This window comes from Sphaeramia orbicularis, chromosome 22, assembly GCF_902148855.1.
Source record: "Sphaeramia orbicularis chromosome 22, fSphaOr1.1, whole genome shotgun sequence".
Lineage (NCBI taxonomy): Eukaryota > Metazoa > Chordata > Actinopteri > Kurtiformes > Apogonidae > Sphaeramia > Sphaeramia orbicularis.
This window is the reverse complement of record NC_043978.1, coordinates 8,746,025-8,770,897: the sequence shown is the minus strand read 5'-3', so window position 1 is coordinate 8,770,897 and position 24,873 is coordinate 8,746,025.

The window sequence follows — 24,873 nt, the reverse complement described above, 5'->3', positions numbered from 1 at the left end:
TGTAACCGTCTCTGTTCCATGGGCTTTGGTCATCTTTTTACGGCTATCAACCACAAACCACACAAATGCGATCTATAACACACTGAAATAGCATTAAATGACGATCAAATGATTCACTTGTTTATGAAGAAAATCCGTACATTTGTGTGTTTCTTTCATCACCGCTGCACTTTTATGCTTCATTTACCTCCATCCTGCTGATGATCAGAACAGAATTATGAGACATTTCTCCTACCCCTCCATTTGTAGTGTGGTCCTGAAAACTCCCCATTTGGAGTGTCAAACAGCCCTCCGCCTAAGCCCCTCCCCTCCATCTAACTGAGAATCGGGAAAACACTACCCCTTCATATGTATGCGCAAAACGGAGGGGGAGGGGTAAGGGGGAGGGGCAAAGGGGTGAATTTGGATTGGGCCTATATCATTTGATCATCTGTTTAATGCCACTTCAGTGTGTTATAGATCGCATTTCTGTGGTTTGCAGTTGATGGCCATAAAAACATGACCAAAGCCCGTGGAACAGAAACAGTTACAGCTGCTGACGATATGGAGAATTTTTTGTCATAGTACAGTATGTGAAATTTTGTCATAAAATAGTATGTGATTTTTTTTTCGTAGTATAGTATGTGAAATGTTGTCGTAGTATAGTATGTGAAATTTTATCATAGTATAGTATGTCCAATTTTGTCATAGTATAGTATGTGAATTTTTGTCATCGTATAATATTTCAAATTTTGTCAAAGTATGTGCCTAGTATGTGATGTTTTGTCATAGTATAGTGTTTGAAATTTTGTCATAGTATAGTATGTGAATTTTTTTCATACAATAGTATGTGAAGTTTTGTCATAGTATAGTATGTCAAATTTTGGTCATAGTATAGTATGCAAATTTTTTTCATATAATAGTATGTGAATTTTTGTCATCGTATAATTTTTCAAATTTTGGCATAGTATGGCCTAGTATGTGAATTTTTGGCATTGTATACTTTGTGAAATTTTTTTGTACAATAGTATGTGAAATTTTGTGATACAATAGTATTTGAATTTTTGTTGTAATATAGTGTGTGAAGTTTTGTCAAACAATAGTATGTGAATTTTTATCATATGCAAATTTTTGTCATCGTATAATATTTCAAATTTTGTCAAAGTATAGCCTAGTATGTGAAGTTTCGTCATAGTATAGTATGTCAAATTTCATCATAGTATAGTACATCCAATTTTGTCATAGTATAGTATGTGAATTTTTGTCATCGTATAATATTTCAAATTTTGTCATAGAATAGCCTAGTATGTGAGTTTTTGCCATAGTATAGTATTTGAAATTTTGTCACACTATAGTATGTGAAATTTCGTCAGAAAAAGTATGTGAAATTTTGTCATAGTATAGTATGTGAAGGTTTGTCTAACAATAGTATGTAAAATTTTGTCATAGTATAGTTTGTTAAATTTTTCATACAATAGTATGTGAAATTTTGTCATACAATAGTATTTGAATTTTTGTTGCAATATAGTGTGTGACGTTTTGTCAAACAAAAGTATGTGAATTTTAATCATAGTATAGTATGTGAATTTTTGTCATCGTATAATATTTCAAATTTTGTCAAAGTATAGCCTAGTATGTGATGTTTTGTCATAGCATAGTATTTGAATTTTTGTCAAAAAAGTTTGTGAAATTTTGTCATTGTATAGTATGTGAAATTTTTACATCCAATAGTATGTGAAATTTTGTCATACAATAGCATTTGAATTTTTGTTGTAATATAGTATGTGAAGTTTTGTCAAACAATAGTATGCGAAATTTTGTCATAGTATAGTATGTGAATTTTTGTCATCATATAATATTTCAAATTTTGTCATAGTATAGCCTAGTATGTGAAGTTTTGTCATTGTATAGGATTGAAATTTTGTCATAGTATAGTATATCAAATTTTGTCACAGTATAGTACATGAATTTTGTCAAAGTATAGTCTTTGAATTTTTTTCATAGTATAGTATGTGAAATTTTGGTCATAGTATAATTTGTGAAATTTTGTCATACAATAGTATTTGTATTTTTGTTGTAATATAGTATGTGAATTTTTGTCATAGTATAGCCTAGTATGTGAAGTTTTATCATAGTATTGTATTTGAAATTTTGTCATAGTATAGTATGTGACTTTTTGTCATAGTATAGTATGTCAAATTTCATCATACAATAGTATGTGAATTTCTGTCATAGTATACAATGTGAATTTTTGTCACAGTATAGTATGTGAAATTTTTTTCATAGTATAGATTGTGAACTTTGGTCATATATTTGTCAGATTTGTTCCTTTTATATGTTACGCGTTTCAGTAATGTTTCACAGACAGTAAAATATTCCTTTGTGTTGTAACAAACTTTATTCAGAGACAAATAAGGAAACACTTTTACAAGAAACAACTGAAAAAATTTGGGTCAATTTTTTTTTTCTTTTTTCTTCTGTCCTTATTCAGATCAGCATCAGCTTCATATGCAGAGACACTCATTTATACAAACATCATCCACTTCACATGAAGAGAAAATCCTAGGAAACACATTTCAATCATAAATTGTCAGTATCCATCAGTGAAATGTACCTTGTTCATGTCACCTGTTAATGGTCTGAAATATGAATGAACAAATCCCAGAATGCTCCTTTCTGTTCAGAAGTAAAACAGTCTGACATACATGACTTTAAACATTAAATCCACCTCTGAACACATCGGTGGATTTTCAGTGACAATAAACTGACTGCATTCAGACTAGACTTTGAACATGAAGAAAAGATAGTAAATAATTCCTACTAAAGAATGAAATGAAATTTAAACACATTCAGTGCAGTGAGAAAAAGTTGTGGGAGTTTCTATAGGACAGATGAAGAACATACATACGAACACTGAAATCTATCTGTAGAAAAGTCAGATCTTAAAATAAAACCAACACTGATGACTGAAGCCGATGAGGTGCAGATGCAGAAATATCACATTAACTAAGTCCAGACATAAAGATGGTCACCACAAGTCTGTACGTGCACCGCGGACGAAGGTGAAACTCCAGCGACGACGTAAAGGACTTGATTCTAAAAATAAAAACCTCATCTAAGCATAAGCCTTTTGCAACTGTAATACGTCTAGCAACTATAGTATGTGAAACTTTGTCATTGTATAATATTTGAAATTTTGTCATACAATAGTATGTGACATTTTGTTATAGTATTGTATGTAAACTTGTGTCATAGTATAATATGAAAAATTTTGTCATGGCATGTGAAATTTTGTCAGAGTGTAGTATGTACAATTTTGTCATACAATAGTTTGTGAAATCTTGTCATACTATAGTATGTCAAATTTTGTCATAGTATAGCATGTGAATTTTTATCGTACAATAGTATGTCAAATTTTGTCATACTATAGTATGTGAAATTTTGTCACAATAGTATGTAAAATTGTCATAGTATATTATGTGAATTTTTGTCATAGTCTCATATGTGAATTTTTGTCATAGTATAGTATGTGAAATTTTGTCATAGTGTAGTATGTGTAATTTTGTCATAGTGTAGTATGTGAACTTTTTTCATACTATAGTATGTAAAATTTTGTCAGTGTAGTATGTGAATTTTTGTCATACAATGGTATATCAAATTTTGTCATAGTATAGCATGTGAAATTTTGTCATACATTAGTAAGTAAAATTTTGTCATACAGTAGTATGTGAAATTTTGTCATACAACAGTATGTGAAATTTTGTCATGGTGTAGTATGTGAAATTTTGTCATACCGTAGTATGTAAAATTTTGCTATAGTGTAGTATGTCAATTTTTGTCATACTGTAGTATGGGAAATTTTGTCATAGTATAGTATGTGAATTTTTGTCATACAATATAATGTCAAATTTTATCATCATACAGTATATGAATTTTTGTCATACTATAGTATGTAAAATTTTGTCATACAGTAGTATGTAAAATTTTGTCATACAACAGTATGTGAAATTTTGTCATTGTGTAGTATGTGAAATTTTGTCATAGTATAGTAAGTCAATTTTTGTCAGTATAGTATGTGTAATTTTGTCATAGTGTAGTATATGAATTTTTGTCATACAATGGTATATCAAGTTTTGTATTTGAATTTTTGTCATAGCATAGTATGTGAAATTTTGTCATACATTAGTATGTAAAATTTTGTCATAGTACGTGAATTTTTGTCATAGTTTCGTATGTGAATTTTTTTCATAGTATCGTATGTGAAATTTTGTCATAGTTTCATATGTGAATTTTTGTCATAGTATAGTATGTAAAATTTTGTTATAGTATATGTGAAATTTATCGTACTATAGTATGTACAATTTTGTCATAGTATAGTATGTGAAATTTTGTCCCGGTGTTGATTGGCTGGTTTTTGAAGTGGTTGTTTCTTTACTTCCTCATGTTGTCGGAGTATATTTTATTCAGTATTCTATAGTTTTTCCGTCTGTTCTCAGATACAGGCTGAGTTCTTATTCTGTAGTTTTAGGCTGAGTTCTTATTCTGTAGTTTTTCCGTCTGTTCTCAGATACAGGCTGAGTTCTTATTCTATAGTTTTTCCGTCTGTTCTCAGATACAGGCTGAGTTCTTAAACTCCGTCTGATAAGATTTGTTTTTGCGTAAATCGGCGTTGCTGTCCCAGGTGTGTGTGTGCATTTGTTTTGTGTGGTGTTATCCGGCTGCAGTCATCCAACAGGGCTAGTTGAAACTAATCTTGATATGTTGAACAAGCAAAACTGAGCAGCAGCAGTAATCCCCCCCTCCTCCTCTCCTCCTCCTCCTCTCTGATAAATAATAAACGACCTTTGAGTGGCTCCAATTTATGAGCCGGTGAGAGCGGGGGCCCGATAATGGACTAATTAGTTGTATCTCACATTAACTGATATCGGACACTCGGCTCCTCAATGCTAACTTTTATGTCTGGGATCTGCCCCGGGGGCCTCGATTCAGGACACCCAAAATGGAGAAGGGGGGGGGGGGGGGGGGGGGGACGGTAATTTTCTGTTCCGGTGAGACCAGAGGAAAAGGGAAGGGAGAGGGGGAGGTATTTGGGAAATGGATCGACAACTACTAACAGGTATTTCTATGTATCAAAGCGTCCACAATCCCCGACGGAAACAAAACCAGAGGAGAAAATGCACAAACTGACAAAGTGGAGGATTTCAGAGTCTGGTCAGGAGGGGGAGGGGGAGGAGGGGGAGGAGCGAGGTGGAGGGGGGGTAAAAACAGGTGAGGCTTTGTTTGGCCGGGTTTCTGAGGTAGATCCATATCAGGAATCCTCTCCCGCTCTGCCTCGCGCTCTCTCCGAGGCGGATCGGTTTACGGCGTGGAGACTGGCTGTCGCCTCGGCGTCGGCTGACAGACAGGCAGGAAGGCAGCGCAGCAGAAGAAGAAGAAGAAGAAGAAGGAGGAGGAGGAGGAGGAGGAGGAGGAGGAGGAGAGGCCGCTAATGGAGGCTGAGGAAAAAAACAACACACAACATCATAAAAACACAAAAGTGGGATTCAGCCCAGATCCAAGTTATCCGATCCCTGAGGGGAAACTGGGCCGATCCTCCAGAACTGGATACTGATAAGAGCCAGCGCAAACACAGAGCGCTGAAGATAATAGCACATGTACAAACAATAATAAACAGGATGAAAATAGAACGGCAGCGACAAAAGAGGCAGATGACACGACAGGACCTGATCTGTGACCCGCAGATTAAAAAGAGCGAGCCGCTTCACCGCAGACGCAGATTCAAGCCAATGTCACAGATGGATGAAGGCTTCCAGCGCAAACATGTGATCTGACGGCAGCTTAAAATAACAGCCGTCGCATCAGGGTTCACGTCGATTTATACCCAACAAACTGTCAGCCAACGCCGCCACGTCTGCACCCAAAATACATGTTATCGTCTGAAAAAAAAAACACAGAGCGTGCCCAATAAAAGGTTTTTGACGTTGGTCGACCGACGTACGACGGCGTAAACGAGCCACGGAAGAAAAGAACAACACTGCCACTACGAAAATAAAGTCGTAAAATATTGATATGAAAGCTGTAATTTTATGAGAATAAAGTTGAATACAAAAAGTCATAATATTACAAGAATAATGCCATAATATAAAAACAGGAAGGAAAAATATCAAAAATTTATGAGAATAAAGTCGTAAAATATCAAGATAAAACCTGTAATTTTATGAGAATAGAGTAGAATACAAAAAGAGTCATAATTTTACGAGAATAATGTAATTTAAAAACAGGTGGAAAAATATAATTTACGAGAATAAAGTAAAATATCAAGATAAAACTTGTAATTTTATGAGAATAAAGTCGAATACAAAATGAGTCAGAATATTACAAGAATAACGTAATTTAAAAACAGGCGGGAAAAATATCAAAAATTTACGAGAATAAAGTCGTAAAATATCAAGATAAAACTTGTAATTTTATGAGAATAAAGTCGAATACAAAAAGAGTCACAATTTTACAAGAATAACGTAATTTAAAAACAGGTGGAAAAATATAATTTACGAGAATAAAGTCGTACCCACTCGTCGCGTAATGGAGAACTTGGAACATTTTGTGAGGTTCTACTTTCATTTGGGGTTTACACACAAATACCAAATACTGAGCCTATTAGCCCCACCCACCAGATACTGAGCCTATTAGCCCTGTCCACCAAATACTGAGCCTATTAGCCCTGCCCACCAAATACTGAGCCTATTAGCCCCACCCACCAGATACTGAGCCTATTAGCCCTGCCCACCATCAACACAGTCTACGGACTTTTAAGACCATTCGCGCATGTTAGGGTTTGTTTCATCAAAAGAACCAAACAGATTTGGAGCAAATTACTGAATTTACTTAAGGCTTACAATTTCTAAATTATGAGTTTTTATCGCACTATTGCGAATTTATTTTCAAAATATTACGACTTTAATAAAAGTGCAACATTATTTTATACGCTGTCAAACCGAGGGAACAGGGTCTAGAAAAGAAGAGACATTGAAAAATTGGAGTAAATGTTAGTTTAGCGTCAGTGTGTCAGGTACATTTTCATGGTTGATTCTAATGTTCAATAGTCACTTTTCCATCGACCCTCAAATTGCGCAAATTTAACTCAGTCATAAAAAATTTCCCCAATGGAAAAACGACAATTTTGCCAAAACTCGTTTTTCGATAAAGGTTTTGTTCTTGCAAGAGCAGGTTTTTCAGGCGTAGTTAAATTGGTATATGACCAAAAACTGTAATGGAAAGACCTTTGAGTCCAACTAGAGTCACATGACCAAAAAACAGGGATGTTGACGGATGTTAGAACAAGAGAAGAAGAGTTGAACCCAAACGTGTGTGTGTGTGTTTGTGTGGACACACCAGGAAACCACATCAGTTTAGAATTTAGGAGGAGATAGAGGAGGAACCAGCATTCTAGAGTCAAAACAACACAGGTTTATGTTCCTGTTTATGGAAGGACTGACACTGACATCTACCAGAGGAAAGAAACTCAGCTGCACATTTGGGATTGAATGGACAAACCAACATTACACACTTGTGTTTGGAACACATTTATATAAACATGGGCAAAGTTTTGAAAGAAAAACACTTGTAACTACCAAGGTTCTAATAGTTTTGGATTTTTCATTCTAGTTTAGTTTTATTTACTTTTGACTTTTTTTTCTCTAATTCCATTAGTTTTAATTTGTCTTTAGAGCAGGTTTGGTAGTTTTTATTAGTTTTTGTTTTTTCTAAATGCTTAGTTTTAGTTTAGTTTTAGTATTAATTTTAGGGTTTTTTTTTATATCTTTTCTCTTCTTCTCCGTCATATTCAAATAAATCCCAGACAGGACTCTGCTGCTTTCTCCCAACTTTAGTCTCCGTGTTTCCAGGTAGAGTGGGGACCAGAAGACGACTGGAAACCACAAGTGAACACAAGTGACGGACTGGTGCCGCTAGATAACATTGCTCAAGTGAAATAAATCGATTTCGTATCAATCCGACATTGACAAAGACGAAAACGAAGGGAATTTTATCCATAATTTTTATCTGTTTTAAATAGTTTTGTAAACACACAATACAGTTTCAGTTAGTTATGTTTTTTTCTTTTAATTACAGTTTTCATTTATTTCAGTTAACGAAAATGTCTTTTCAATTCTAGTTTTCATCATTTCGTTACTTTTCGTTAACGATAATAACCTTGGTCACTATGAGAATAGAGTCGTTATATTTTCAGAATAAAGTTATAAAATCAGAATAAAGTAAAGGGTAAAGTTTAGCGCAGGTGTCTGATGGAAAAGAGAATAATGACGTCAACTCTACCCAACTACATACATAGTAGGATGTATGTAAAAACTAGAGCAATTTAATAAATATTAAACCATCATTTAATGCAGACCTGGGCATTGTAAGGCCTGGGGGCCACATGCGGCCTGATAACTGGCCCTGACTGGCCCACATGAGGTCATTGGCAAATTAAAAGTCAATGCAAATATATATCATTATAATATACCTAACCAATACAACACCACTGCTTTTATTTTGAAGGATCTACTAATTTACCGTTTTTTCACACATACTTTCTGTACTTGCATAAGGCTTATGCACTGATTGGTTTGTTGGTCCGTTTCAGCCCATGAAGATGTTAGCTCACGCCAAAAACAAGAAAGACTGATTCCGAATGCAGAGTTTTTAACAAGACATGGACTTGTAAGTATTTCTTTTCTGAAGTCAGAGGTAAAGAAAAAGAAAAGGAACTATGATATGCAAACAAACAAAACTGGATGCATTTATACTTTTTCATGTAAAGTTAATGTGGAGCTGGTTTTGCACATTTTCAAAAGTCTTTTTGTGAATATTTGTTAAATAGTTGTATTCTGTGCTCCACATTTTCATTTTATTATTTTATTGTTGCATTTACTGTTTTTGTATTATAGTAAAATATATATGTATAGAGAGAGAGATTGTAAGGAGAACTGCAAGTGTATTGATCCGGCCCTTAACAGCTGTCAAAGTGTCTCATGTGGCCCCATAGGAAACTTAATTGCCCACCCCTGATTTAACGTTTAACCTGTTGGATGAAAAAAACTGGCACATCGTCGGAAATGAACACTATGAATCTACAACTTTAATGGTAAAGAACATATTCATAATTATTTCTATTATCCTCAGACCAGGGGTGTCAAACATGTGGCCCGTGGACCAGAACCAGCCAACAAAGGGTCCAATATGAGTATATGAAAAGCAAAGACGACAGAAAAATTAACAATCAATGATGTTAAACTCCTGTCAGTTCAGGTTCAGACCAGTATGATCTAAAGTGGATCAGTGGATTGACAAAAAATGTGAATAACCTGAACAAATATGAAGAACATGAAATGTGTTCATATAAATCAGTGTAATCGGACCAATGTTCAGTCTGTTATTAAATGTTCTGTGTATTTGTAGATGTGAAAAGGATAAACTGAGGCAGAATACTGATAAAGTTACACTTGTTTTTCTTTAGAAATTTCAGGTTCGTCATTCACATTTTTTTAAAGGATAATTTGTAGATGTCAACGTTTTCATAATGTGATTTTACTTTTTTCATTGTTATTATTTTAATGGTTCTGATCCAGTTTAGATCATATTGGGCTGAATGTAGAACCAGAACTAACAGGAGTTTAAACCCCTGCATTAAACTGTACAGAACCAGTGGACGAAAGATCTGTGACATCACCATTGGTTTAGGAACTGATAATAATAATAATAATAATAATAATTATTATTATTATTATTATTATTATTATTATTATTATTATTATTATTATTATTATTATTACTATTATTATAACTGATCAGGGCAGTAAATGCATTATCAGTTACCTAAAGCAAAGAAAAATGACAAATACAGAAATACTTATTAAAATTGTTAGAATAAAATAAAACACCCAATCCTGATAAAAGTCTAAACCAGTAAAAGTGGTTAAAAGTCATAACACAACTATAACAATTAAAAAAAACACAAAAGGAAGAACCAATAACCATAAAATAAATTAACATGATAAATATGATTAAATAAATTAATTAAAATTAAATAAATAAAAGTGGAAAAAAAAGTGCTTAAGTTAAATAAAACCTAAACTAAACATGAATATGACACTATTGATGTTTGAAGCCACTACTTTGTGTTTGGACCAGAAGCAGAAGTGACCATATCTGGACAAAAGGGGCGGAGCATCAAGAGCATGAAGACTCATGGGTGAGCTAATGCTAAACGCTAGCTCCCAGACTCAAATGTCATGTTCCTGTTCATGTCACTTCTTCACCTCGTCTACACCAGAGTTGTTTATCCAGAGGAAAACATGTTTTAATAAATAAATGGAAGCTGTGACTCAGCAGCAGCGAGCTGTCAATCACACCTGTCAATCAAAGCGTATGTCTGACCTGAGATCAGCGTGACAGAGGAAACATTTACAGACTGATCTGATCTGTATTAGAGTCCGAGAAAAGGTTCCGAGCTGGTGTTCGGACTTCAGTGGAAGTTTAAGGGGTTTACGGAGCCTCCGATGGCTGTCGGTGGTATTACAGGTTAAAGGGGTTTACAGGTTTAAGGGGTTTACGGAGCCTCTGGTGGCCGTCAGTGGTATTACAGGTTAAAGGGGTTTACAGGTTTAAGGGGTTTACGGAGCCTCTGGTGGCCGTCAGTGGTATTACAGGTTAAAGGGGTTTACAGGTTTAAGGGGTTTACGGAGCCTCCGATGGCTGTCGGTGGTATTACAGGTTAAAGGGGTTTACAGGTTAAAGGGGTTTATGGAGCCTCTGGTGGCCGTCGGTGGTATTACAGGTTAAAGGGGTTTACAGGTTAAAGGGGTTTATGGAGCCTCCGGTGGCCGTCAGTGGTATTACAGGTTAAAGGGGTTTACAGGTTAAAGGGGTTTATGGAGCCTCCGGTGGCCGTCAGTGGTATTACAGGTTAAGGGGGTTTACAGGTTAAAGGGGTTTACAGAGTCTCCGGTGGCCGTCGGTGGTATTGAAGGTTAAAGGGGTTTACAGGTTAAAGGGGTTTACAGGTTAAAGGGGTTTATGGAGCCTCCAGTGGCCGTCAGTGGTATTACAGGTTAAGGGGGTTTACAGGTTAAAGGGGTTTACAGGTTAAAGGGGTTTACAGAGCCTCCAGTGGCCGTCAGTGGTATTACAGGTTAAGGGGGTTTACAGGTTAAAGGGGTTTATGGAGCCTCTGGTGGCCGTCGGTGGTATTACAGGTTAAAGGGGTTTACAGGTTAAAGGGGTTTATGGAGCCTCCGGTGGCTGTCAGTGGTATTACAGGTTAAAGGGGTTTACAGGTTAAAGGGGTTTATGGAGCCTCTGGTGGCCGTCGGTGGTATTACAGGTTAAAGGGGTTTACAGGTTAAAGGGGTTTATGGAGCCTCCGGTGGCCGTCAGTGGTATTACAGGTTAAAGGGGTTTACAGGTTAAAGGGGTTTATGGAGCCTCCGGTGGCCGTCAGTGGTATTACAGGTTAAGGGCGTTTACAGGTTAAAGGGGTTTACAGAGTCTCCGGTGGCCGTCGGTGGTATTGAAGGTTAAAGGGGTTTACAGGTTAAAGGGGTTTACAGGTTAAAGGGGTTTACAGAGCCTCCAGTGGCCGTCGGTGGTATTACACATCTCCACTGGTTCACAGCTAGAGTTTTGCTCCCTGAGCATGAGAATACCAGGGTTTAATCCGGACCAGAAGTGGTTCATAGACCTGATCATCACCTTCCCCTGGGTTTACTTTACATGTCGACACGACAGTTTGAGTGTTTTCAGCTTTTTTTTAGCTTCTGAGTTTTTTGCTCATGTTTAGTATTTTTCTTTGTTTGTGGACTTTTTATTTTCACTTTAGCTTCTCTCTCACAGTTTGTGTTGTTTTTTATTTAATTTTTATCATTTCTCCTTAAAATTCATTATAGTTTTACTTTGCTTTTAGTTTCTGTCATAACATTTGCAAACTGTTTGTTTGTTTCTAGTTTCTCTGTAAACAAATTTGCGAGTGTCTGGTTTGTTTTTAGCTTCACTTTTTTAGAATCTGATTTGTGACATTTCAGCTCGTTTAGAGTTTTTCTCTTGGGAGATGTTTTTTTGGGGGGGTTGTTTTTAGCATCTCTTTACACATTTTTGTGACTTTTTATCTTATTTTTATTACTGACGCTTTCTCTTTGTGACCACAATTGCATTGTTCAATTTTTAACCTGCCTTTTATTTTTATCTGTTTTATTGCTTGTTTTATACTCTCCTGTTTACAGTATGGTGTCCTTGAGTGCCAAGAAAGGCACCTATAAATAAAATGTATTATTATTGTTTTTCTTATTATTATTATTATTATTATTAATAGTCACAAACAGTTTATATATATACATAAAATGTTGAAACTTCAAAATAGGTGAACAATGCATATGTTTTTGGGGTTTTTTTTAATTATTTGTTTGTTTGTTTTTATCAAATTATGTTGTTACGTCAGACTGATTACATGTATAGTGTTAAAGTATGTGATGTATAAGGGTTATACTGATGTATGTAAAAGTGTCTCTACAGCTGTAAATGTACAGGTCTGCTGTGCAGGACGGTTCTAAAGGGTTCTGTGGGTCTTAAAGGGTTAATCAAACATGATGTGGTTTTTTTAGATCAGGGCTCTCAAACTCATTTTCTCTCAGGTCCCACATTCAGCCCAATTTGATCTCCAGTGGGCCGGACCAGTAAAATATTAACAGAGTAACCTGTAAATAATGATAACTCCAATTTTTTTAGTGCAAAAAATAACATTAAATGATGAAACTATTTCTATCCAAAACTAAAAAGATGTGAAAAACTGGAAAAAAAAACTGAAATTTCTGAAGAAAAATAAGTACAATTCTATCAATATTCTGCCTCAACTTATGATTTCTACTTGTGCATTACAGATCAGATCTACCAAGACACAAAACAGGCAGAATAATGTTGAAATTACACTTATTTTTCTTCAGACATTTCAGGTTGTTCATATTTGTTCAGGTTATTGACATTTTATTGTTAAAGGATATCAGAATTTAATGTTCTTTGCAATAAATCAAAAAGAAAATGTTAGTGTTGCCTTTTTTTAGAGGCATGATGTCATTTTATTTTTCTCACATTAAACCAAGAAGAAAATTTGGAGTCATTATTTCTAGGTTATTATGTTCTTATGTTTGAGTCTGATGCACTTGACTGTTAATATCTTCAGGGTAATTTTTGCATTTTCCACTTTGTAAATTCATCCCAGAGGCCAGATTGGACCTTTTGGCGGGCCGGTTTTGGCCCCTGGGCCACACGTTTGACACCTGTGTTTTAGAGGCTCCACTAACTCAGTTGTCAGTGGAATAAACTGAAAACACTCACTCATACGTCCTGTTATCGTGGTTCAAACTTTTCTTCAGGCTTTAAGGTTTAAACTGGGCTCAGATCACAACGGTTCTGTTAAAGGTTTTTTTTTTGGGGGGGGGGGGGTTTGGTCATTAATTCTCCTTGAACTTGGAGTGAAAAACCTTCAAGAGTTAAATATTTGACAGATTCATCGTCACATCCACAGCGTCCACACCTAAGACATTAAAGGTTATCTTTTACTCTTTAATTAAACCTTCACGGTGATATGAAACTACACGTAATCCTTTTTTTTTTTTTTTTGTCTGAAGTTGCGGTAAGTGAGCGACGGAGCCGTACATGTGAACAGTAAGTGAGATGAGGAGCACGTTCGGATAATTAGTCACCTCATTTCCAATTAATTAACAGAACACCGGCGCGCTGCGTCACCTGGCTGCAGGTGCGTGTCAGCGTGTTACATGACACGTTAGCAGAAGTGTTTAACAAATGACATCTCTGTTCAGACATGTTACGGCCTCCCTCCTCCTCCTCCTCCTGCACATACGTGGAAATCTAATCACATAATGACGCTACATTCCAATAGGTTTGGTTTTCTGCGGCTCAGGTACGAACATTAGGCCGTTTAATGAGTCACTGTCACAACACTCAGGTTATCAGCAGCCGTACGAGGGATTATCTAAAGACCAACAAAGACCATAGGATCCACAGGTAAAGCCGGTGTTTTCATAAATAAGATCAGTGTGAAGACGGCCAACGCTCTGGGATTAGTCTGACGATGAGGGGGAGGACAGGTTTCCTCTAGGGGTGTAAGAAAATATCGGTTCTGCAATATATCGCGATTAGGGATGTAACGATATGAAAATTTTGTATCATGGTTATTGTGACCAAAATTATCACAGTTATTATTATCGCAGTACTGTTGAAATTGTGCTCAAAATGTTCAAAAAGTACTAATACACTGAAATAATTTAACCAAGTTGTATTTGAAAAATAAATAAATAAAATTAAATAATAGGCACGATGTACTTTCTGTTGGCAGAAACATTCAAATATTAACATGTAAACAATCAAATATACAAATGTGCATTAAAGATGGCACCTTATGGACACTGTTTGACTATTTTTCATATGAAGTTTGAGTTTTAGTTTCTTTTTCATAGACAGACAAACAGACAGACAAACAGACAGACAGACAGACAGATAGATAGATAGATAGATAGATAGATAGATAGATAGATAGATAGATAGATAGATAGATAGATAGATAGATAGATAGATAGATAGATAGATAGATAGATAGATAGATAGATAGATAGATAGATAGATAGATAGAGAGAGAGAGAGAGAGAGTCTGGAGTCCTGCTGCTTCTCCAGGAAATGAGCAGTACCATTAGTTTTCAAACTGCGTTAATCAAACACAGTTATCATGATAATTAGAATTTAAACAGTAATACTAACCATTGGGAATTTTACCGCAGTTTATCGTTATACTGATAATCGTTACATCCCTAATCACAGTATTTCATTTCACAATACTGTATTGATGTTAAAAAGTACTGTATTGATATTTTTAGGTATTTATTCAAATGCAGATATTGTGGAGGTTCATTTTTGTTCTTTGTTTCTTTTTTATTTATTATTCTTTAACACTGTTTTATTAAATAATGTTCGTTCCTTTGTTGGGCTTGAACTAAAATACTGTTCTGATGTTAGTTCTGAACTAATAGAAAATGAACATTTGAACAGGATCTTAAACTGTAATGTCTGTAAAACAGAATTTCAGTTTGAACACAGGAACATTTTGTGATATAACATTAGATCCTGTTCTGATCAAATAAAAATGTGTTTAGTATTTGTGCAGATTTCTGGTGTAATTCTTTGGAAGTAAATCTGTCTCATCAGATTTTGAACTATAAAGGCCCTTGAATTTATTGTGCTGAATTTTTTTGCACTGAAATTGAACATCTGAATTTTTTTGTCACTGAATTCAACTATGTTCATAAATTTAGAATAAAAAAATTCAGATGCAAAAATTTCTGAAGCAAAAAATTCAGACGCAAAAAATTCAGATCACACACCTGGGACACCATGGATAAGCAATGATTCTATATCAAGTCAAACTGACAGCCAGCCAATCGAGTTACATTAAGTTGGTCATGTGACACCGATGCAGGAAGACAGTCAATGGATGTGTGAACTGAATTTGTTGGATCTGAATTTTTTGCTTTTGAATTTTTTGCATCTGAATTTTTTTTATTCTAAATTTATGAACGTAGTTGAATTCAGAGACAAAAAATTCAGATACTTAATTTCAGTGCAAAAAAATTCAGTGCTAGAAATTCAATAGCTTTTATAATTTAAAATCTGATGAGACAGATTTACTTCCATATAATTAAATTCTTCAAGGACATAACATAATCTTTTAAAAAAAAAAAAACAAAACCACCAGAAAATTACTTTTTTAACAGTATCGTGATATATTGGGATATATTGTAGTGTGATCCTAGTACTGTGATTTGTATCGTATCGCCAGATTCTTGCTGATGCACGGCCCTAGTTTCCTCTTTAGTGAAACTTGACACATTCTTTACTCAGATACAGTGTCAATAAACGACTGTTTTAGGATGAATGTTCTATCTCACAGGTCTCAAACATGTGGCCCGGGGGCCAAATGTGGCCCACCAAAGGGTTTAATCCGGGATGAATTTGTGAAATGAAAAAATTACACTGAAGATCTTAACGATCAAGGCTGTTAAAATAATTTTAGGTCAGTTCAACCTAAAATGGGCCAGACCAGGAAAATACTATCATAATAACCTATAATTAATGAAAACCACAAATTTTCCTCTTTGGCTTAGTGTAAAAAAAAAAAAAAGGTAAAATTACACAAAAATGTTTACATTTACAGACTAGACTTTTACAAAAAATATGAATAACCTAAACAAATATGAATAACCTCAAATGTCTTAAGAGAAGTCTGTGGAATTTTACCAGTATTCTGTCTGTTATTAAATGTTGTGTGTATTTGTAGATCCACTGGGATCTGTAAGTTGTGATGCACATGTATAAATGATAAACTGAGGCAGAATAGTGTTAACGTTGCACTTATTTTTTGTAAGAATTTTCGGGTTGTTCATATTTGTTATGTTTAAGTATGGTTCGTAGGTGTAAACATTTTCATGACAGAATCTGACTTTTTTCACTCAAAAACATAGAGAAAACTTTGGAGTGGACATTATTTCTAAGTTCTTATTCTACTATTTATATTATTTTACTTGTTCCGGCCCACTTCATGTCATATTAGGCTGAATGTGGAACTGAACTAAAATGAGTTTGACAGCCCTGTCCTGTATTAACCACAGAAAAACAACTGTTTCACCCTCTGGTGTCCAGGTGAACAGATTATACACACTTAACTCTTTGTTATTAAAGGTCAGATTATTTTTCACTGTTTTTTTTTTTTTTTTGGTCAGAATTCAAAAGTGGTTCATTTTTTCCTTTTTTTTTTAAATTCTGACCCATCTACTAAAATCCACACATAATAAACAGTGTTAAATTCCTACACTAACACCCTTCTACCACATGAGTACAAAATACACACTGACTCATTTAACATTTGACATTTGACCTAGAACCAAAACTAATAACATGAACCAGTGTTGGTGTGAATCACTGACATTTGACAGGAGGAGCCAATGAAAATAACTAATTCAATTTATATGTTGGATTTTGTAAAAACAACCATTTTTTGTTTTTCTGTATCAAAAATGTGGTTTGTTAACATTAAAAATATGACATTTAAAGAGTTAAAAATATGACAGTTATTGAATATTGAGTATTTTTGTTCATGGCTCAAGTTGATGAAATACAAAAAAGTAAAAAAAATAATAATAATAATAATAATTCAAACAAACGGTGTGAAAAACATTTATACATTAGTAACCCGCTGTTTGGGTGATTAAAATGAGCTCTATGGACAGGATACCAGAGGGTTAATGAACTATTACTCAGCGTCCCAATTTTTTGGAGTTGGAGTTTTTAAGTATAAAAAATAATTCATATATTTTTAAATTTGTTTTTGTAATTATTCATTTTTCTTTACCAGTGACAATACAGTGGGAAATGACCTGATGTTCTGCACAAGAGTAAATAATAATAATCTAGCCAAATCACAAAACAGTTACAATATAAACAAGATTTTAAAAAAAAAAACCAAAAAAACAGTATAAACTAACAATAAATGAATAAATGACACATTTTTCATTTTTGTCTCATAAATGACACTAAAATTTAAAATTGAAGATTACTTAGTTTTCTTTGTTAATTAAATTGAAGTTTGAGTCACAAATATAAATGAGCATTAGCAGTGAACATTAGCTGCTATTAGCTCACAGGCTAACAAGATAAACTCAGTGTTTTAATAGTAATTATAGAAGCCAAAGTGGTAATACCACTGACAGCCACTAGATGCTGCTCCAAAAATCCCATTAACTTACACTGAGCTTCTCTTAAAATACAGTCCTGTTTCAGATCAGACTGGGTTTACTGGTCCTGGTCCATCTGTGAATCTGATCTCAGGTCCATTTTCTGCATCAAACCTTCCGTTTATTGAAAAAAATATTGTATTTTTATTCAAATTAAATGTAGATGTGGTAAATACGTTAAAATAACAGAAAATAAAATGACTTTATGACGTTATTCAGCGCTTCAGGAAGCATTTACCAATTGAGCTTGCCTTTAGCATTAGCTCACCCATGTCCTCTCACACTCCACCCCTTTTGTCCAAAAATGGTCACTTCTGGCTCCAACATTCAATCCAACCAAAACTAAAAATGATGAAACAACAGTTCAGACGTCCACCCACTGACACAAAAAAATGTCCAAAAACACGTTCTCTTTCATTGTGATGACGTATTAAGTTTCAGTTCTGGTTCATTTAATTTCTTCGTTCGTAACTTTTAATTTAGCTTCACGGCTAACGTTAAATGATGGAAGCCTATGTATTTTAATCTGATATTTCATTTCCACTAAAACCTAAAGAAATATATTGAAAATTGTGGAAATCTTCAGGTTTCAGAGACGACACTCAAGTAAATGAAGATGTTTAGTCCGCAAATGTTTCATCTGAGTTAAAGAAAAAAAAACTAAAACTGGACTAAAACCTGGTTGTGTTTGTCTGTAAACTGTTGTATTTATGTCCGTCTTCATATGAATCAGTGAAATGAGACATAAAAACAGTCATCAGCCTCATCATCATGGAAGAAATCTGACAGAAAACGTGAACTGATGTTAACTTTAAAACTTTAAACATAGAATCTGAATAAAACCAGATGAATGTTTATGGAAATGTCAAATTAGAAGAACAGTAAAAAAAAAAAAAAAAAAAATAGAATAACAGTAAAAAGTTTCTATGAACGCCAAACATTTAGTCGTAAACATCTACATTTATTTGTTTTTTGTTCCAGTGAAATTTACACTAAAACTCAATGTTATAGTTTTTCATTAAACTAAAACATCTGACATTTTCACTCAGTATTTGTTTTCTCATATTTAATATTTATTTATATTAATATTTACAATTACAACCTATAGATTCAATCAACATCTTCTTTATCATTATTTAAAAAGCAACTGAAAAAGACTAATTTATGAAAACATGTAAGGCTGTATATAATTTGATTTGTATTTCTATTGTTTTACTTTAGATTATTATTTCAGTTATATCGTATTTTTAATTCTTTTTTTTTTTTTTTTTGTATTGTTTATTTCCATGGAGGTATTTACATAAGCCTTTTTTGGCTTCTATCCTTTCCTGCACTATGGTGTTACTTGCATGAAAATTGTTTTTTTTATTATTTTTCTCTTGCTGTTTATGATGTGCAAATAAAAAAATAATAATAAAAAAAAAAAAAAAAAAAAGATTATAAAATGTTTTCTGTTAAAGAACAAATTAGTGGCGTATAATGTACATTAAATGCTACACATTTCGATATAAAACAGCCATAATTACAGTATTTTGTTGTTAATAATTTAATTTTTCTTCATTTTTAATTGTAAATTTAGTTAGTTTTGCTTCCTCTGACATTTTACATGTTTCTCTGTGTTTTATTCATTTGTTTAATTAACTGAAGGATTTTTAACTGTTGTGTTTTATTATTAAATCCACATTCAAAGCTGCTGATTAAAGGTAATGATTCAAGTACAGACTAATAACTTGAATCTATTATTTTTCTATTTATGTTGTTCCGTGATTCAGACGTTTTTTAGAGAATTCAGTTCAAACTGGTCTGAAAATGAAGCGTCTCGGTGTAAAATCTGTATCTAATAAATGATGGATCAGAGGAAACCTCCTCATGTTTGTTTATTCATGGCTTTCACAGCATTACCCATGATGCTCTGCTGTTGGAGGTCATCCTGGTAAACCCTGGCAGCTGCTGTATCGATTATCCTGCGGCTTCGGAGCAGCTGACGGCGCTTCGTCCGCCGACAAACATCTGAAGCGTCAATAGAAACAGATAGAAAATCAGCTCCATGAATCAGCGCTGAGTTAAAAACACAGATGAGCTCGGATTCAACAGCAGATTTAATGATGACAACAGATCAATGAGACGCAACGGCACCGAAACCTGATCGGCCCAGACCGCCCATACACGGAAAACAGGAAGTACAGCAACACATGACCCACAGCAAACAGGAAGTACAGCAACACATGACCCACAGCAAACAGGAAGTACAGCAACACATGACCCACAGCAAACAGGAAGTACAGCAACACAGGACCCACAGCAAACAGGAAGTACAGCAACACATGACCCACAGCAAACAGGAAGTACAGCAACACATGACCCACAGCAAACAGGAAGTACACCAACACAGGACCCACAGCAAACAGGAAGTACACCAACACATGACCCACAGCAAACAGGAAGTACAGCAACACATGACCCACAGCAAACAGGAAGTACACCAACACAGGACCCACAGCAAACAGGAAGTACACTAACACATGACCCACAGCAAACAGGAAGTACACCAACACAGGACCCACAGCAAACAGGAAGTACACCAACACATGACCCACAGCAAACAGGAAGTACACCAACACATGACCCACAGCAAACAGGAAGTACACCAACACATGACCCACAGCAAACAGGAAGTACACTAACACATGACCCACAGCAAACAGGAAGTACACCAACACAGGACCCACAGCAAACAGGAAGTACACCAACACAGGACCCACAGCAAACAGGAAGTACACTAACACATGACCCACAGCAAACAGGAAGTACACCAACACAGGACCCACAGCAAACAGGAAGTACACTAACACATGACCCACAGCAAACAGGAAGTACACTAACACATGACCCACAGCAAACAGGAAGTACACTAACACAAGACCCACAGCAAACAGGAAGTACACTAACACATGACCCACAGCAAACAGGAAATACACTAACACATGACCCACAGCAAACAGGAAGTACACCAACACATGACCCACAGCAAACAGGAAGTACACCAACACATGACCCACAGCAAACAGGAAGTACACTAACACATGACCCACAGCAAACAGGAAGTACACCAACACAGGACCCACAGCAAACAGGAAGTACACTAACACATGACCCACAGCAAACAGGAAGTACACCCCAGCAAACAGGAAGTACACCACAGCAACACAGGAAGTACAGCAACACAGGACCCACAGCAAACAGGAAGTACACAAACAGCTGAAACACAGTAGAAACAGTTGGTACACAGTAGTATCGTACACACTCTGGCAAAGTACATGTACATGACTTAAACCAGAGGAAGTACTATGAACGTCTACTTCAGCTGATGTACAAATACTGCAATATTTAAATACTCTAGTACTCTGTCTCCAGATAATACTTTATGACTGTAAAAAATACTGTTACTACTGATAGAATATATGAAACAATATTTTGTTCTTGTGTCTGTGACACACTGTTACAGTTTTAAAAATGCTGTTACAAGTATTTTTGATACTTTTAGTTTGTGTTACTGTGATACTTTTACTTTCTTTGTTAAAAAAAATCCTATTACTGTGTTTAAATATACATAAAAAACCTGTTATATACTGTTCTAATTCAATTTTACATAAAGTACTCATACTTTGTTAAAAAAAAAATACTTTTACTCATACTTTCTGTGCTAAAATACTGATACAAAACAAATACTGTTATTTTGTTAAAAATACTTTGAAACTCTGTTAAACCTGCTACTGGTAAAAATTATAAAACATACTACATACAAAAATGTATTTTTTCTGTGCTCCTATACTGATACTCTTAAAAAATACTGTTACTCTGCGGTAAAAATCTAAGTTCTTACAGTTAAACTTTACAAAACATGTTACTTAAATACATCAATAAATACTTTCTGTTCTGTGATACTCTTACTGTCTTTAATAAAAATCATGTTACTTTGTTCAAATATAAAAACATATATAAATAAAAATAAAACCTTGTTACTGTGTTAAACATTCTGCTTCTGGTTCAGTTTTACAAAACGTGCTCCAATACTCTGTTACTTTGACACTTTAATACTTTTACTATGTTAAAACATGGATGCAGAAAAAAAGAAAAATACAGTTACTTTGTTAAAAATACTTTGATACTTTTAAACCTTCTGCTACTGGTAAAAATAATAAAACATACTACATACAAAAAATACTTTTAAATAACTTTTTCTGTGATACTGATACTCTTTTAAAATACCGTTACTGTGTAAAAAATAAATAAGTCAATAAAGACTTTGTGATTTGTGATCCTGTTACTGTCTTTGGTAAAAAAAAAAAAAAAAAAAAAAATCTGTTACTTGGTCACAACATAAATAAACAAAATGACTAAAAACATAACTTTGTTCCTGTGTTAAACATTGTGTCAGTTGCTGAACTGTACAAAAGTTTGAATTATTTCTGTTAAAACTTACAAATACAGTTACTTTTGTCTTCATTCAATAACCTCTGCTCACCGTCTTAAACCTGGCGTCGTCTGCCAGGTGTGATGTTTGTGTTTCTTACCTTTATTCCCTCTGCGTCGTCTGACACCGTTGAACTCGGTCCTCCTGCAGGTTCTGGCTCCGGTCCCACTGGGTCAGGACCAGAATCCGGCTGAACCCTGAACCTGAAACCAGAGCTCCAGGTCCAGACCTTCATCTGCACCTGATCCACGGCTTCAGGAACTCATTCATTCATTAATTCATTAATTCATTCATCATCTGATTGTCTGATCAGACTGAGCCCGGCGCCACAGAACCCGACCGGTCCGATCCGTCGCCTTGTGTATTTTATTTACGTGAAAACCTTTAAAAAACAGAACAAAAACTGCAGGAAACAATGACAGCTGCATCTATAAGGGGAGTTTTTTTTTAGCTAATTCAGACTTTTATCCATTAATGTTGAATTTAATGTCTCAAAAATTAAAGATGCAAGATGAAAAGTCAAACATCAAAATACTTGTTTAAATTATTAGATTAAAGTTCAGACTGCTGTGATAAAAACCTGCTTGTAGGATACACGTGTTAGAAACTAGAGGTTGAGTGTTTTCTCGGTGAATCTGTTTGTAGTTGAACTGACAAACATGTGAATGAACCCTGTTTTTCGACAGTGTTTGGTCGTCGTGGTAACCGTGGACTGGTTGTCGGGGCAGATATGGGGTGCTTTTACTTCCAGGAGCATCGATCCACAGCCTCCTGATAACATCTGTGTCTGCTAATGGTCTGATTTAATGGACAAAGAGCCAGAGGACTTATCCGACGTCCATCGTCTTCTGTGTTAAGTGGAGGTCGAGAGAGGTTCACCAACAGCTGATCGTCTTACAGAGAGAGAGAGAGAGAGAGAGAGAGAGAGAGAGAGAGACAGAAAGACAGAGGGAGAGAGAGAGAGAGGGAGAGAGAGAGAAACAGAAAGACAGAGGGAGAGAGAGAGACAGAAAGACAGAGGGAGAGAGAGAGAGGGAGAGAGAGAGAAACAGAAAGACAGAGGGAGAGAGAGAGGCAGAAAGACAGTGGGAGAGAGAGACAGAGAGAGGGAGAGAGACAGAGAGAGAGGGAGAGAAAACAGGTCCAGAGCTCGCACGACCACAACCTGAAAACAGCCGTTAGAGTCACAACAGTATGGTTTGATAAAGCAGAGCTGGACGTGGATGGACAGAGGACAATGACCAGAGGACAGTCAGAGGATGACCAGAGGACAGTCAGAGGATGACCAGAGGACAGTCAGAGGATGACCAGAGGATGGACAGAGGACAATGACCAGAGGACAGTCAGAGGATGACCAGAGGATGGTCAGAGACCGACCAGAGGATGGTCAGAGGATGACCAGAGGACAAACTCAACCACGTCTACATTAGGCGTCGTCCTGCAGATGTCCACATTTCAGGACGTGGTTCATTTATCAGATTTCATGGACATTTTAAGGATTGTTTTCATAAACAGACGACAAACAAAATAGTTGTTTTAGTTCAGTTTTACTTTTACTTTAGTTTTAGTTCAGTTTTACTTTTACTTTAGTTTTAGTTCAGTTTTACTTTTACTTTAGTTTTAGTTCAGTTTTACGTTTACTACAGTTTTAGTTCAGTTTTACTTTTACTTTAGTTTTAGTTCAGTTTTACTTTTACTCTAGTTTTAGTTCAGTTTTACTTTTACTCTAGTTTTAGTTCAGTTTTATTTTTACTCTAGTTTTAGTTCAGTTTTACTTTTACTCTAGTTTTAGTTCAGTTTTACGTTTACTACAGTTTTAGTTCAGTTTTACTACAGTTTTAGTTCAGTTTTACTTTTACTCTAGTTTTAGTTCAGTTTTACTTTTACTCTAGTTTTAGTTCAGTTTCACTTTTACTCTAGTTTTAGTTCAGTTTTACGTTTACTACAGTTTTAGTTCAGTTTTACTACAGTTTTAGTTCAGTTTTACTTTTACTCTAGTTTTAGTTCAGTTTTACTTTTACTTTAGTTTTAGTTCAGTTTTACTTTTACTCTAGTTTTAGTTCAGTTTTATTTTTACTCTAGTTTTAGTTCAGTTTTACTTTTACTCTAGTTTTAGTTCAGTTTTACTTTTACTTTAGTTTTAGTTCAGTTTTACTTTTACTTTAGTTTTAGTTCAGTTTCACTTTTACTCTAGTTTTAGTTCAGTTTTACTTTAGTTTTAGTTCAGTTTTACTTTTACTCTAGTTTTAGTTCAGTTTTACTTTTACTTTAGTTTTAGTTCAGTTTTACTTTTACTCTAGTTTTAGTTCAGTTTTACTTTTACTATAGTTTTAGTTCAGTTTTACGACAGTTTTAGTTCAGTTTTACTTTTACTATAGTTTTAGTTCAGTTTTACGACAGTTTTACTACAGTTTTAGTTCAGTTTTACTTTTACTCTAGTTTTAGTTCAGTTTTACTTTTACTCTAGTTTTAGTTCAGTTTCACTTTTACTTTAGTTTTAGTTCAGTTTTACTTTTACTCTAGTTTTAGTTCAGTTTCACTTTTACTTTAGTTTTAGTTCAGTTTTAC